The sequence below is a fragment of the Lissotriton vulgaris genome, unplaced genomic scaffold (assembly GCF_964263255.1).
Source record: "Lissotriton vulgaris unplaced genomic scaffold, aLisVul1.2 SCAFFOLD_2575, whole genome shotgun sequence".
Lineage (NCBI taxonomy): Eukaryota > Metazoa > Chordata > Amphibia > Caudata > Salamandridae > Lissotriton > Lissotriton vulgaris.
In genome coordinates, this window is record NW_028246190.1 from 22,653 (window position 1) to 35,000 (window position 12,348).

Genomic DNA, 12,348 nt, shown 5'->3' on the forward strand with positions numbered 1-12,348 from the left:
GCACAACGTGACAGGCAGAGCGCGGTGCCTGCCACCTTGTGCATGGAAATGTAGGGGGTACCATAGGTACCACCCAAGTGCAGCCCTCTAACCCCCACCCCATCGGGAGCCTACAACGGGCCCCCAAAGCAATTCCCGCCAGCTTTTTCATGGTGGCATCGCCGCCATGGAAAGGCCTTGACAAACCAGCATCATGATATTGATGGCGGTGTCATATCATGCCCCAGCTCTGCCAGGCCTGTAATCGTAGCGATTGCCGACCGGCAGAAAAGCGGCGGACGGACTTTCCGTTGTGATGGCGGACGGATCGCCACCGTCGGCCAGGCAGTGGCGATCCGCCCACCACCATAATCACCCCCTTAGGGTGCATAGAAATGGTGACAGACGGGAGGGTGGGGGTGGGGCGACGGGGTGCTTTTATTTCCATATCTTTGTGTACCTTCACTTTTTGCACCCAGAGCGCGAGACAGGATTGAACACTGGCAACACCCCCCATGCAAATCTCTCCCCCACTGACAAGAAGGTCTACTTGAAAATGACATTACAGAGCAAATTATTAGGCAAACTTCTATAGTGTTTTTTCGCACAGACTGAAATGTTGTTGTGCAGTAATTTCTTACGTGTTTTTATATGCATTGTTCCTCCGTCAGTAGCTGCCCTCTCTAACCCCACGTGGGCCCAGATGCGACACTTCTGTCGAGCCGGACACTGTTCTGGAAATGCGTGGGGGTGGGGAGAGTGTGTCTTTGTGCTACTGTCTCAGGCTGCAGAAGCGGCCCGCCCAGTGCACCTCAACAGGAAATACTGCTAGAATCGTAGCCGAGCTCAGTGTAGTGAGGGGAGTGGAGAGTCAGCCGCCAAAGACAGCAAGACGAGGAAGCAAGTCTCAGAGCAGCAAAGCCAATCGAGGAACAAGCATTTACAATGCAATGGTTTCGCCTTTGTTAAAGTTAGAGCTATTGGCATTGCTCTTGACATTATTTTTATTTATGTATTTTTTAACATAAATAAATGGCATTGTCATTTACAATGCCACTAGCTTTATCTCTCGCAAATGACACACACAGAGCCCCCCCCACACACACAGCCACACAAAGCTCCCCACACACACAGCCGCACAAAGCTCCCCACACACACAGCCGCACAAAGCTCCCCACACACACAGCCACACAAAGCTCCCCACACACACAGCCACACAAAGCTCCCCACACACACAGCCACACAAACCTCCCCACACACACAGCCACACAGAGCCCTCCACACACACTCACATGGCACAAGCAGGCAACAGGGGCACACTGAGGCACAAGCAGGCAACAGGGGCACACGGACGCACAAGCAGGCAACAGGGGCACACTGAGGCACAAGCAGGCAACAGGGGCACACGGAGGCACAAGCAGGCAACAGGGGCACACGGAGGCACAAGCAGGCAACAGGGGCACAAGCAGGCAACAAGGGCACACGGAGGCACAAGCAGGCAACAGGGGCACACGGAGGCACAAGCAGGCAACAGGGGCGCACAAGCAGGCAACAGGGGCACGAAAACTGAGGCACAAGCAGGCGACAGGGGCACACGGAGGCACAAGCAGGCAACAGGGGCACACGGAGGCACAAGCAGGCAACAGGGGCGCACAAGCAGGCAACAGGGGCACGAAAACTGAGGCACAAACAGGCGACAGGGGCACACGGAGGCACAAGCAGGCAACAGGGGCACACGGAGGCACAAGCAGGCAACAGGGTCAGGAAAACAAGCACAAGCAGGCAAAAGGGTCACAAGCAGGAATTGTAATTTAGACGGGGCTGAAGTGGAGAACGGTCAGTAGGGAAGTAGTGTGGCTGGTGCAGTGGTACCAAGTGGTACCAATTAGGGTTAGTGCAGGTTCCCATTCAGTGCAGGGTGAGAGCATTGGAGCAGAGGATGCAGGCTGAGTGTGCGGCAGCAGAGGGTGCAGGGTTAGTGTGCGGCAGCAGAGGGTGCAGGGTGACTGTCAGAAGCAGATGTTGTGGCGTGAGTGCACGGGAGCAGATGATGCAGGATGACTGTCAGAAGCAGATGTTGTGGGGTGAGTGCACGGGAGCAGATGAAGCAGGATGATTGTCAGAAGCAGATGTTGTGGGGTGAGTGCACGGGAGCAGATGATGCAGTATCCCTGTCAAAAGCAGATGTTGTGAGGTGAGTGCATGGGCGGGAGACGATGATGCAGGATGACTGTCAGAAGCAGATGTTTCAGAGTGAGTGTCAGAAGCAGACGATTCAGGATGAGTGCATGGGAGCAGACAATTCAGGATGAGTGCATGGGAAGAGACAATTCAGGATGAGTGCATGGGAGCAGACAATTCAGAACGAGTGAGTGGGATCCAACAATGAAGAGTGAGTGTCAGGATCAGACTATGCAGGGTGAGTGGGTGGGATCAGACAATGAAAAGTGAAGTGTCAGGAGCAGACTATGCAGGGTGAGTGGGTGGGATCAGACAATGAAAAGTGAGTGTCAGGAGCAGACTATGCAGGGTGAGTGGGTGGGATTAGACGATGAAGGGTGAGTGTCAGGAGCAGACTATGCAGGGTGAGTGCATGGGATCTGACGATGAAGGGTGAGTGCCAGGAGCAAACGAGGCAGGGTGAGTGCGCAGGAGCAGATGGTGCAAAGTGAGTGCATGAAAACGAATGGTGCACATTGTTTGCAGGGGAGCATAGACTGCAGGATGAGTGGGCGCATATAGTGCAGGGTGAGTGCACAAGAACAGACAGTGCCAGGTCAGTGCACAGGAGCAGATGGTGCAGAGTGAGTGTGTGAAAGCATATGGTGCACATTAATTGCAGGAGAGCATACACTGCAGGCTGAGTACGTATGAGTAGACGGTGCAGAGTGGGTGTGTGGGAGCAGACAAGGAGGGTCAGTGTGCTGGAGCATACGGTGCAGGGTGAATGCACGGGAGGTTATGTTACAGTGTGAGTGTGAGTGTGTGGGGGCAGAAGTTGCCGGTTGAATGCCTGGATCATAAAACATGGGCCCACCATCACATAAATAATATATGGGCCTCTGAGTCACGGTGACTTGACGTAGGGCTTCTGGACAAATGCATCATAGGAACCAGTGATTAATAATACAGCGACGCATGTCTTTCAATAACAGGGTACCTCAGTGAGGTGGTCATTTAAGGGGCCTGGCATTGTTCCTGCTCTGCGGCTTCTGCTACAATGCACTAACCTAAGCAGAGGCCACAACTGCGGCACTTCCAGAGTGCAGTGATGACGCCGTGGCAGGGGGGCGTATCAGTCTGTGACTGCAGACAGAGAGTGTGACACCAACACCACGAGGCTCCTACATTGCCCTTCACTGCACACAGGGACAGTGACACCAACACCACGAGGCTCCTACATTGCCCTTCACTGCACACAGGGACAGTGACACCAACACCACGAGGCACCTACAATGCCCTTCACTGCGCATAGGGACGGTGACACCAACAACACGAGGCTGCTACAAGGCCCTTCACTGCGCATAGGGACGGTGACACCAACAACACGAGGCTGCTACAAGGCCCTTCACTGCGCATAGGGACGGTGACACCAACAACACGAGGCTGCTACAAGGCCCTTCACTGCACTCTCAGCAGCAGCCGCACACCAGACGCCACTGGAGGGACGCCACCCGCAGCAGCGGTACTCACCCCGCACCGCGGTTCTCGCACCCACCGCCACTCCACTCCTTCCAATGAAAGGCCCTTCACTGCACTCTCAGCAGCAGCCGCACACCAGACGCCACTGGAGGGACGCCACCCGCAGCAGCGGTACTCACCCCGCACCGCGGTTCTCGCACCCACCGCCGCTCCACTCCTTCCAATGCTGTTCAACTACCTCGGACACAGCTCATTCAACAGCGGGACCAGGACACAGCAAGGGGCTGGCCTCCGAAGGGGGCGGAGCTGGGTGTAAACAGCAAGCCATGTTCCGTGCAGCGTGCAGGAGGCATCCATGCTTCAGGGGAAAGAAGGCGGCAGAATAGGCGTGCGTAAACACCTCCACCAATCACCGGATGGATCCTGCAGGCGGGTTCAGTTTTGGCTTTGGTCCGACAGTCATTTGTTGCCGTAGCTTAAACCCATCCACTTGCGTCTCGTGCAACACAGCAGTTCTCTGTATAAAGATGCCAGATTTTCAGGGGCAGTAAAGGGCGCGCGCGGCTGCACCAACTAGTTATCCACGTGACAGGCGGGAGGGGGCGGGAGGGGGGCGGGAAAGGACACTAGAGGAACGGACGGCGGGAGGGGGCGGGGGCGCGCGCGGCTGCACCAAGTACCTCACAACTAGGGAACAAGAGCGTCCTGCCTTCGGAAGCAGCCGGACCAGCTTGCAGCTCTGCCCAACTTTCTTTTCCTGAAGTCTCGAAGAGCCGCTGCGAGCGAAGTGAAAGCGAGTCACTTCCTGAAACAGCACGCCCGCCTCCGCGAGAAAGAAACCTTTGTTTAATTTCCCACACCAGGAAACAAGCGGGAGGGGGAGCAAGGGAGGTGCCGGCAATGCCGGACCAGACACGGGGGCGTTCCCGGCGTCCCGTGACGTCGGCAAAAGCCAAAGAATGTCGGGAACGCCCCCGTGTCTGGTCCGGCATTGACGGACAGGCCCCTCGTCCAATGGCAAGGCTCCGTTTACGGAGCCAGCCAATCAAGGACGAGGGCCGAACCAAAGCACCCTACGGTTCTCAACAGGATTTCGCCTGCGCGGAAAAGCTGCGCAGAGCGCAGCTTCCGCTAGGCGAAACCTAAAAAGGGGCATCTGGGTGTCTGAGACCTCCAAGCAAGTAAGTGCAAGCCGAGTACAGCGAAGTTATACTCCTCATGAGAAATGCGCGGGGGGGGGGGGACACACAGGGGGTGGGGGCATTTGTTAAAGAGATTTTTTATAAATATGTAATTTCTGTTAGTAAAAGCACAATGTTTAGGGCTTTGTTGAGTCACATTTCGGGGGGGGGGGGGGCTAATTCATCCAGCCATTTGCAGAGTGGAGATGCAGGGGCTCTAAGAAGGGGTGAAAACACAACAAAGCCTCATTAACAAGTAAATGGTCTTTTAAAGACCTATGTGAAGTACTCGGATGTGGCTGTGTGTGTGCCCGGGAAGATGTCTCAGCCGGGCCGACACACAGGGGGGGCTGCAATGGGCGTAGCATGCCTGACTTTAGAAATTCTTGGTGCTAAAATCTGTGAATTTGTTTGTTGCTACTATAGTCTCTGATGGCAGCTTTGCTGGTGATAACAATTCAGGCGCAAACTCCGATTTGCACCTGAAACAGCATTATTATTTGGGTACCGGCAATGCTGTATGTATTTGCACCCATTTACATGTGCCCTGAAATAAGGAATAACATGAGTAAACATTTCCTGTGGCACGTTTTGAATGTTATTGCTCCTAGCGTACAGATTTGTACATCAAATATCCTCCAGGTAGGACCCTTTGACAATTACATGAGCAAACACAAGAGCAAACGGCCTGTATGATCAGCTCATAACAGGAGTAAGAACAAAAATACTTTTGCCTTTGTTCTCTCCACCCACCTCAGAATTAGGCCTGTAAGGTGCTGTTTCCTCTTAAACCCTCGGCGTAAGAACCAGACCAAACTAATGTAACTGTTTGTGTAATTGCGTATTTGTTGGGCACCCATTGTTAATAGAGGGTAGAAAGCATTTACAACTTGCTTGTGAGCGTTATTATTTATTTGAGGTAAACCCACGCCCTTCAGAGATTGGTGCACTTTAAAACGGGTGATTTACCACACACCTTTACAGTATATTGAGAATGACCTTATGTGGAGTAATACATGTGCTCAGTACATGAACAGAGGCTAAGGAACATGAGGCTGCTCCTGCCAGATCCTGGGCAGTTATTAAGCATGGTCCAGGATCCAGGGTGCCATCCCTGAGTTAATGCTGATTTTGGCCTGGCGTAATTTGCCAACACCATGACACATTCAGCAGCACCCGCCACTGACAGCTCTGTATTCTGAGCATCAACCTGCAGGTGGTGAAGGGGCTTTTTTATTTTCACCTCCAGGTGGATGCAAAACAATGGACTAAAATTAAATGGCCATCAGCCCTCCTTTTGTTCGAGTATCACCTGGTGGAACCCCAAAACAAGGGCCTAATTTAAAGGTCAATCAGCACTCCTTTTGTTTGAGTATCACATGGTGGGAACTACCTGGAGCCTAACACCTAAATGCTAATGCAAGCGAGGGAAACTAAGACCCACAGCTTGTGATCTGTACAAAGAAAATATGATTTGGAGGCAGGTTTTTGAAGTTGTTCAACATCTGTGTATAAGAGATGAGCACACACCGTAAACAGATCTGAGTAATTACACGAATTATGATTTTAAAAATATTCACATTTTTTAATTTAATTGTTTCATAGCATTTCTCATCCCAGTGTAGGGTGTTAGAGTATGTTACATCACACGCACATGTTAAAAAAAGACAATAAATCATAAGTGTTCAAATCAATCTACAGTATGTGCCTGGTCGGGAGAAACACAAAGTCATGATTTAAAACCCTGTTGGACTTTCTTACTTCTGAATGACCTCTTGTAGCAATCTTGCTAACAGACAACTTTTGAAAATAACAATAAGGTTCTAAACCCATGCCTTGACGCTTGCATGTAGCTCCTTGATGCCAATCCATTGCTCTCTGTGATATATTAGAATTATTGCAAGTTATGAACAGCAAGCAACAAGAGGAAGTCAAAAGCAGTAACCCGCTTACCTTGATACATAAAATGCAAATTTTCATTTTGCATGTTAAACTTCATGACTCTTAACTGGGTGTTGACAAAACACAGATTTGTGCATTAACCGCCAGAGAAATCTTACTTTATTAAAGAAAGAGATGGCTGTGGCACAACAACCCTATGGTGTATGAGATCATACGCAGCCTGCTTCCTGTCCCCCATGACTCCTCCTGCGCCCCAGAGTTTCTTGTGCCCCACCTGGCACACATCATGTCGGAGAATGGTGATGGCGTTAACATTTTGCCCCCATCCCCCCCTCCCTGGAAAATGTTCTGTGGACGCCCATGGGCGTCACCTAAACATCCTGTGATACTGGGCAAATCACGTAATCACTCTGTGCCTGCAAAAAACGGAACGTGCTCTTGTGTGATGTAACTGGTGCACTTGTAAAGCGCTTCAGTACCCTTGGATGGTGTGCACCGATAGAATATAGGAAGCAGAACATGGCACAGTGAGGCGAAATGTGCCATCTCCTCAGGGTACGGGTGATGAAGAGAGTGTCGTGTCCATGCTGTGCGCAGGGGTGTACACCATACACAGGACACAGGTTAGTGTAACTCTTCTTTATTCTTACATCATGCAGTTGCTCGTCCCCACGTCCGTCCACGTCTCTGTCCTGGTCATTGTCCGTCCCCTTCCTGTCCCTGCCACCGGATCTGGTGTCCGGTGACCTGGTCACTCTGCCTGAGGACCCACAGGGTCCTACTGCCCTACTGTCAGTCGCCCACACTGTCGGATCCCAACCTCTCCGTCACGACATCTCCCCCCTTGTTGCAAACAAAAATTTGTGACACATTTATCATAGTCCTCATTCACAGTTATATTGATGAAGGTGAAAGAATGAGAGAGAGAGAGAGAGAGAGAGAGAGCTGGTCACTCTACATCTCTTCAATGAGTCTCTGTTATTTACTGAATGTCCTTCGTGATCTAGTGTCTCCATCGCTTCCTTGTCCTCTATCTTCCTCCTTCTATGTGGCTGCAGTTGCCGCTGCCATTTCTTCTTCATCTGCCTTTAGCTCCTTGACACGCTATCTTTTCCTTGTTGTTTGTTGTCGGTCGGAGACAACCATTATCGTCAATCCTTTCACTTTCGTCACCGCCAGTGAATCTTTGGAGAACCTGTTGTCTTAATATCGATATTATTTCTTTCTGTCTCACCACCTTTGGTCCTGGCCGTGCAGTGTCCCTTGCCTTGATCTTCCTTGGTAGCGCCTGTCCGCTCTGCTCATTGTATGTCTTTATCCTTTTTCTTATTGCACTGTCTTCTTTCTTTCTCTTGTTGCCTTTTTTCACTCGTGCGCCCTTTTTGCGCTTTATTTATCCTTTATTCTTCATTCAAACTTTTATTTTCTTTCTCTTTTCAGACTTTTTCCATTCTTATTTTCGTTTTCTTTCTGTCTTTTCTTCTCGTCCTTATTTCGTCTTATTTGTATTGTGCGCTGGGCTTTGGATCTGCCATTCTCGCCTTCTTCTTTTTATCTGTTCTGTCTTCTTGTGTTTACCTTTTATCGTCTTTCTCGTCTTCTTCTTCTTGTGTTGTGCTTTTTTTTTTTTTGTAACTTTTTCTACTTTCTTTTCTCTTGTGTCCCCTTTTTCCTTGTCCTTTTATTTTTTTTTTATTTTTATTTTTTTTAAATTTTTTTTTCTTCTTTCTCTTTCTGTTGTTCTTATCCTTCTCTATGTTTTTCTTGTCCTTTTTTTTTCTTTTTCCTCTCCTTTCTGTTCTTTTGTAGTATTCTTGTTACTGTGACACTCTTTGTTGTGCCTCTTTTCTTTTCTTGCCTGCCCTTGCAATGGCCGCTGTCCTTTTCTTCTTGCTATTAGTACTTTTGTCCCATCTAAAATGGCCGCCCCTTGTTCTCGCGAGATTTCGCTCTCTAAATCTCGCTTTCCTGACTTCAAAATGGCCGCCACGTTTTTGCTGTGCTCCCATTGGCTTGTTCTGCCTGATCCAAAGATGGCCGCCGGGACTTCCACATCTCGCGAGACTTCGCGTTTAAATGCGCGAGCGCGATCGCCCCACAACTTTGCTCGGCACTAACGCTGCTCCGCTGCTCCTGAGCGCTCCTTACCGCGCTTTGTCACTCTGTGTAGGACGCTGATCGGGGTGGGCTCCCGTGTAGCTCCTGGCGTCACCTTGATGTTTCCATGATGCTAATCCACACACGACGATTTTCCTCGCACGTCGTGACGATCGTTTCTTCCCTCGTCGCCAGTTGTCGTGTCCATGCTGTGCGCAGGGGTGTACACCATACACAGGACACAGGTTAGTGTAACTCTTCTTTATTCTTACATCATGCAGTTGCTCGTCCCCACGTCCGTCCACGTCTCTGTCCTGGTCATTGTCCGTCCCCTTCCTGTCCCTGCCACCGGATCTGGTGTCCGGTGACCTGGTCACTCTGCCTGAGGACCCACAGGGTCCTACTGCCCTACTGTCAGTCGCCCACACTGTCGGATCCCAACCTCTCCGTCACGACAGAGAGCACTCCAATATAACCCGTTTTTGTTACTAATATAACGGTTTCTGTTAGGGTTTATAATTGGTCCTCAACAAAGGAGTGGCTTGTAAGAATCCAGGGCCAGGGAAGTTCAAGGTTCAAAGTTCAGTCTTTGAGAACACCGGTCTCCTCTTACTGCCTTGGTTGTGACTGGGTTTCTGAAGGAGACCGAGAAGCATGAAATGCCACCCCTCAGCCTCCGCCATCCCTGTGAGTCCGAAGCTGCATGATAACTTGTAAAATGAATAAATGCTAGAGGTGGGCAGTGTGTGTTACACTCCATTCTTCAGGGTGAAAAACTAGAGTACACATAGGAAGAAGGGTCGCGAAGATGGTACATTCAAGGCTTGCACAGGGAAATGTGGCTCAGCTCTTACTTTAAAGAAAACAACTAGCAGCCCGTATCCAAATAAGATGGGGTGACTGAGGCCCATAGACGTCACCCGGCACGCCTCGATTGTGACTCAAAGCACAGCAGTTCTACATATTTAACTTTTTATGGTAATTGTGCAGAAAATTTTACTTTATCCACTGCGAAAGTCCATTCTGTGTAGAAGTGTTGTAAACAGATGATCCTTGAGCCAGTTGTGTAAAACAGGATAAGTTTATTGCGCTTAGTTCCAGGTTAAGTTCATTAGGCTAAGATAGATGGAAATGTAAAACCCCACCAGGAGCGACCGAAGGCAAAACCATCATGAGCTGGAGGTTCGTGTATCCCAGTGTGGAAGCCAGCCTATAGCGGTCTCGCCTGTGTTTTTTTCTTCTGCCTTGTGATTTTTAGGTCTCGCAGACCTACCGCTGGAGCGTGCACGCGCTCCTCGCTTCGGCGAGGGCTTTTTCTAATCAATACACTTTTGGAAGGGAACTTGAAGCCCCACCCATCTTTTTGATTGGGTAGCATCATCTTCCATGCGAAACGCTGGCTTCTGATTGTAAAGGAGGCTTCTTAGTCCCTCCTTGTCACCGTCCTGTCCACTTTTGGGCCGGCCCACCCGGACTGGAACTTTTACCTGCTGCGTTATACTATGCCCTTTAATTAGCTGGGACGCACTTTTTTTCCCATTCGGCCGCGAAGCCCTTCCGAAAATGGAAGCACTTTTTTCTCCCATTCGGCCATGAAGCCTTTCCGATCGTCCCCCCTGCTCCCCGATTGCCCCGCCTGCCTATGCCAGGCCAAGGCCTGGACGGGGTTCACTTCACCCCGGCTCTAATTTTATTTTATTTTATTTTAATTCTAATTGAAGACATTCTTAAACAGTATCCCGTGGCAACAGCGCGACTGTCAGCCCGTCCTAGAGTTGTATGAGGTTGTGTGTGGCAAGGAAGTGGTGTGTTTCATTTTTAATGCGCAGATTCTTAGTCTGAAGGTGCGGAACTTTCTAGCCACATATAAAAACGGTCTTTCCTCTTCCTTTACATGTTTCTTTTAACACATGAGGTTTCCATTTACTTTCCTCATTTATATAGCTATCAGTGCAAGTATTCAGAACTGACCGCAAGATTTAAAAAACCGGACCCCTTTCAGTGCTTTTCAGGGACCTTGGCTATAGGGACTGTAGGAACGCTGCTCAGGGCTCAGCTGCTTCTGTCTGTTCTTCTAGTGATAAGGCCAAGGTACGCCTCTTCAAAGTGCAGACAGTAGAGTAGTGTTCCGAAGTTAACGCAAAGCAGAGGAATAACATATTTTTGGTAGAGGTAGGTGCCCGTCATCCGCTGAGGAGTAGTCTGCTCTCGCAGTAGCAGGGGAGCCCCAACCATCACCTGGAGCCAAGGGTCGCTATACAAGCGTTAGGTAAGCGGCGTCAAGTTTATCAGGTGCATAAATACATACTTACCAACATTTAAAAGCAGGCAAGTGGCAGATTAAAACAAGCATTTGCAATGCAATAGGTCTCACATTTGCTAGAGTTTAAGCTATTAGCATAGCAAATGACAATGCCTTGTATTTGTTTTACAAACCAAAACATCAATAAAAGACATTGCCATTTACAATGCCAAAAGCTCAAACTCACATAAATGCGAGACCTATTGCATTGCAAATGCTTGTTAAATAGATGTGTTGGCGATTAATTGACAATGCCTTTAACCCGTTGGCTGCTGCCGTCGGCCAACGGTCGTCACAAGCACTACCTTGGTAGTGCTGCGCACGTCCGTTGGCCGACGCTGCCCCACCCGTTTTTCGAATGTTCAGCACTGGGGATGAACGTTCGACGCAGCCAACGGGTAAATTTCTTTTACAAACCAAAACATCAATAAAAGACATTGCCATTTACAATGCGAGACCTATTGCATTGCAAATGCTTGTTAAATAGATGTGTCGGCGTTATCGTGTTCTGCTGCAGGCATTGTTTAGCAGAGTTAGCCCAGGATATTGTACAGTTGGCTGTCCCTTGCCTGCTTTGTGAATCGGGAACCCACTTTCCTGTAGACCAGTTTGTGGATTGTGAACACTGTGGGCCAGTTCTCAGCGACATTGGAGAAAAGTGCTGGATGTTTACATTAACATTTCACCAGCGGTAGACAAGACCACACAGGTTTTCATTGAAGGTAAATTATGCTGCTGGCTCCATTGCGTTGAGCCTGTGACCCTAGGGAGGTATTGCCTTTTTTGCTCCCAATGGAGTTGTTTGCTGCACATATGCCTTTAACACCATCGGAAATGTTAGTACTAAAACTCAAGAGCAATAAATATAACGTACACTGGTCAGTGACATGTTGTTTAAGGGTTAGTGTTGAGGAGGGATTCCGCATAGAACAAGCATTGGAAATGCAATAGGTCTCGCATTAGGAAAGTTTGAGCTATTAGTATTGTAAATTACACTTTTTTTATTTATGTGTTGGTTTTGAAAGTAGCGAAATTAATAGCTTTGTCAGTTACAATGTCAATAGTTTTGACTTTTGCAAATGTGACACCTATAGCATTTGTAATGCAATGTGTGTTGTATTTACGTGACTTAGATGTATTGATATTACAAAAAACAATGGCTTTTAATTTTGTAAATAATTAATACTTAAATAAAAGTTTTTGTAATTTATAATGGCAATAGCTTAAACGTTTGTAAATTACTTT

General features: G+C 49.0%; 1 protein-coding gene across 1 annotated transcript in view; it reads left to right on the forward strand.

The window, feature by feature from the left end:
- Positions 1–833: 833 nt before the first annotated feature.
- Positions 834–12,348, forward strand: part of LOC147666110 (GTPase IMAP family member 9-like) — a 115,282-nt gene continuing 103,767 nt past the window's right edge. Inside the window, exons 1-2 of the mRNA XM_086949292.1 lie at positions 834–915; positions 4,772–4,802. The gene's annotated coding sequence lies outside the window, so the exon portion shown is untranslated. The remainder of the gene's footprint in view (positions 916–4,771; positions 4,803–12,348) is intronic.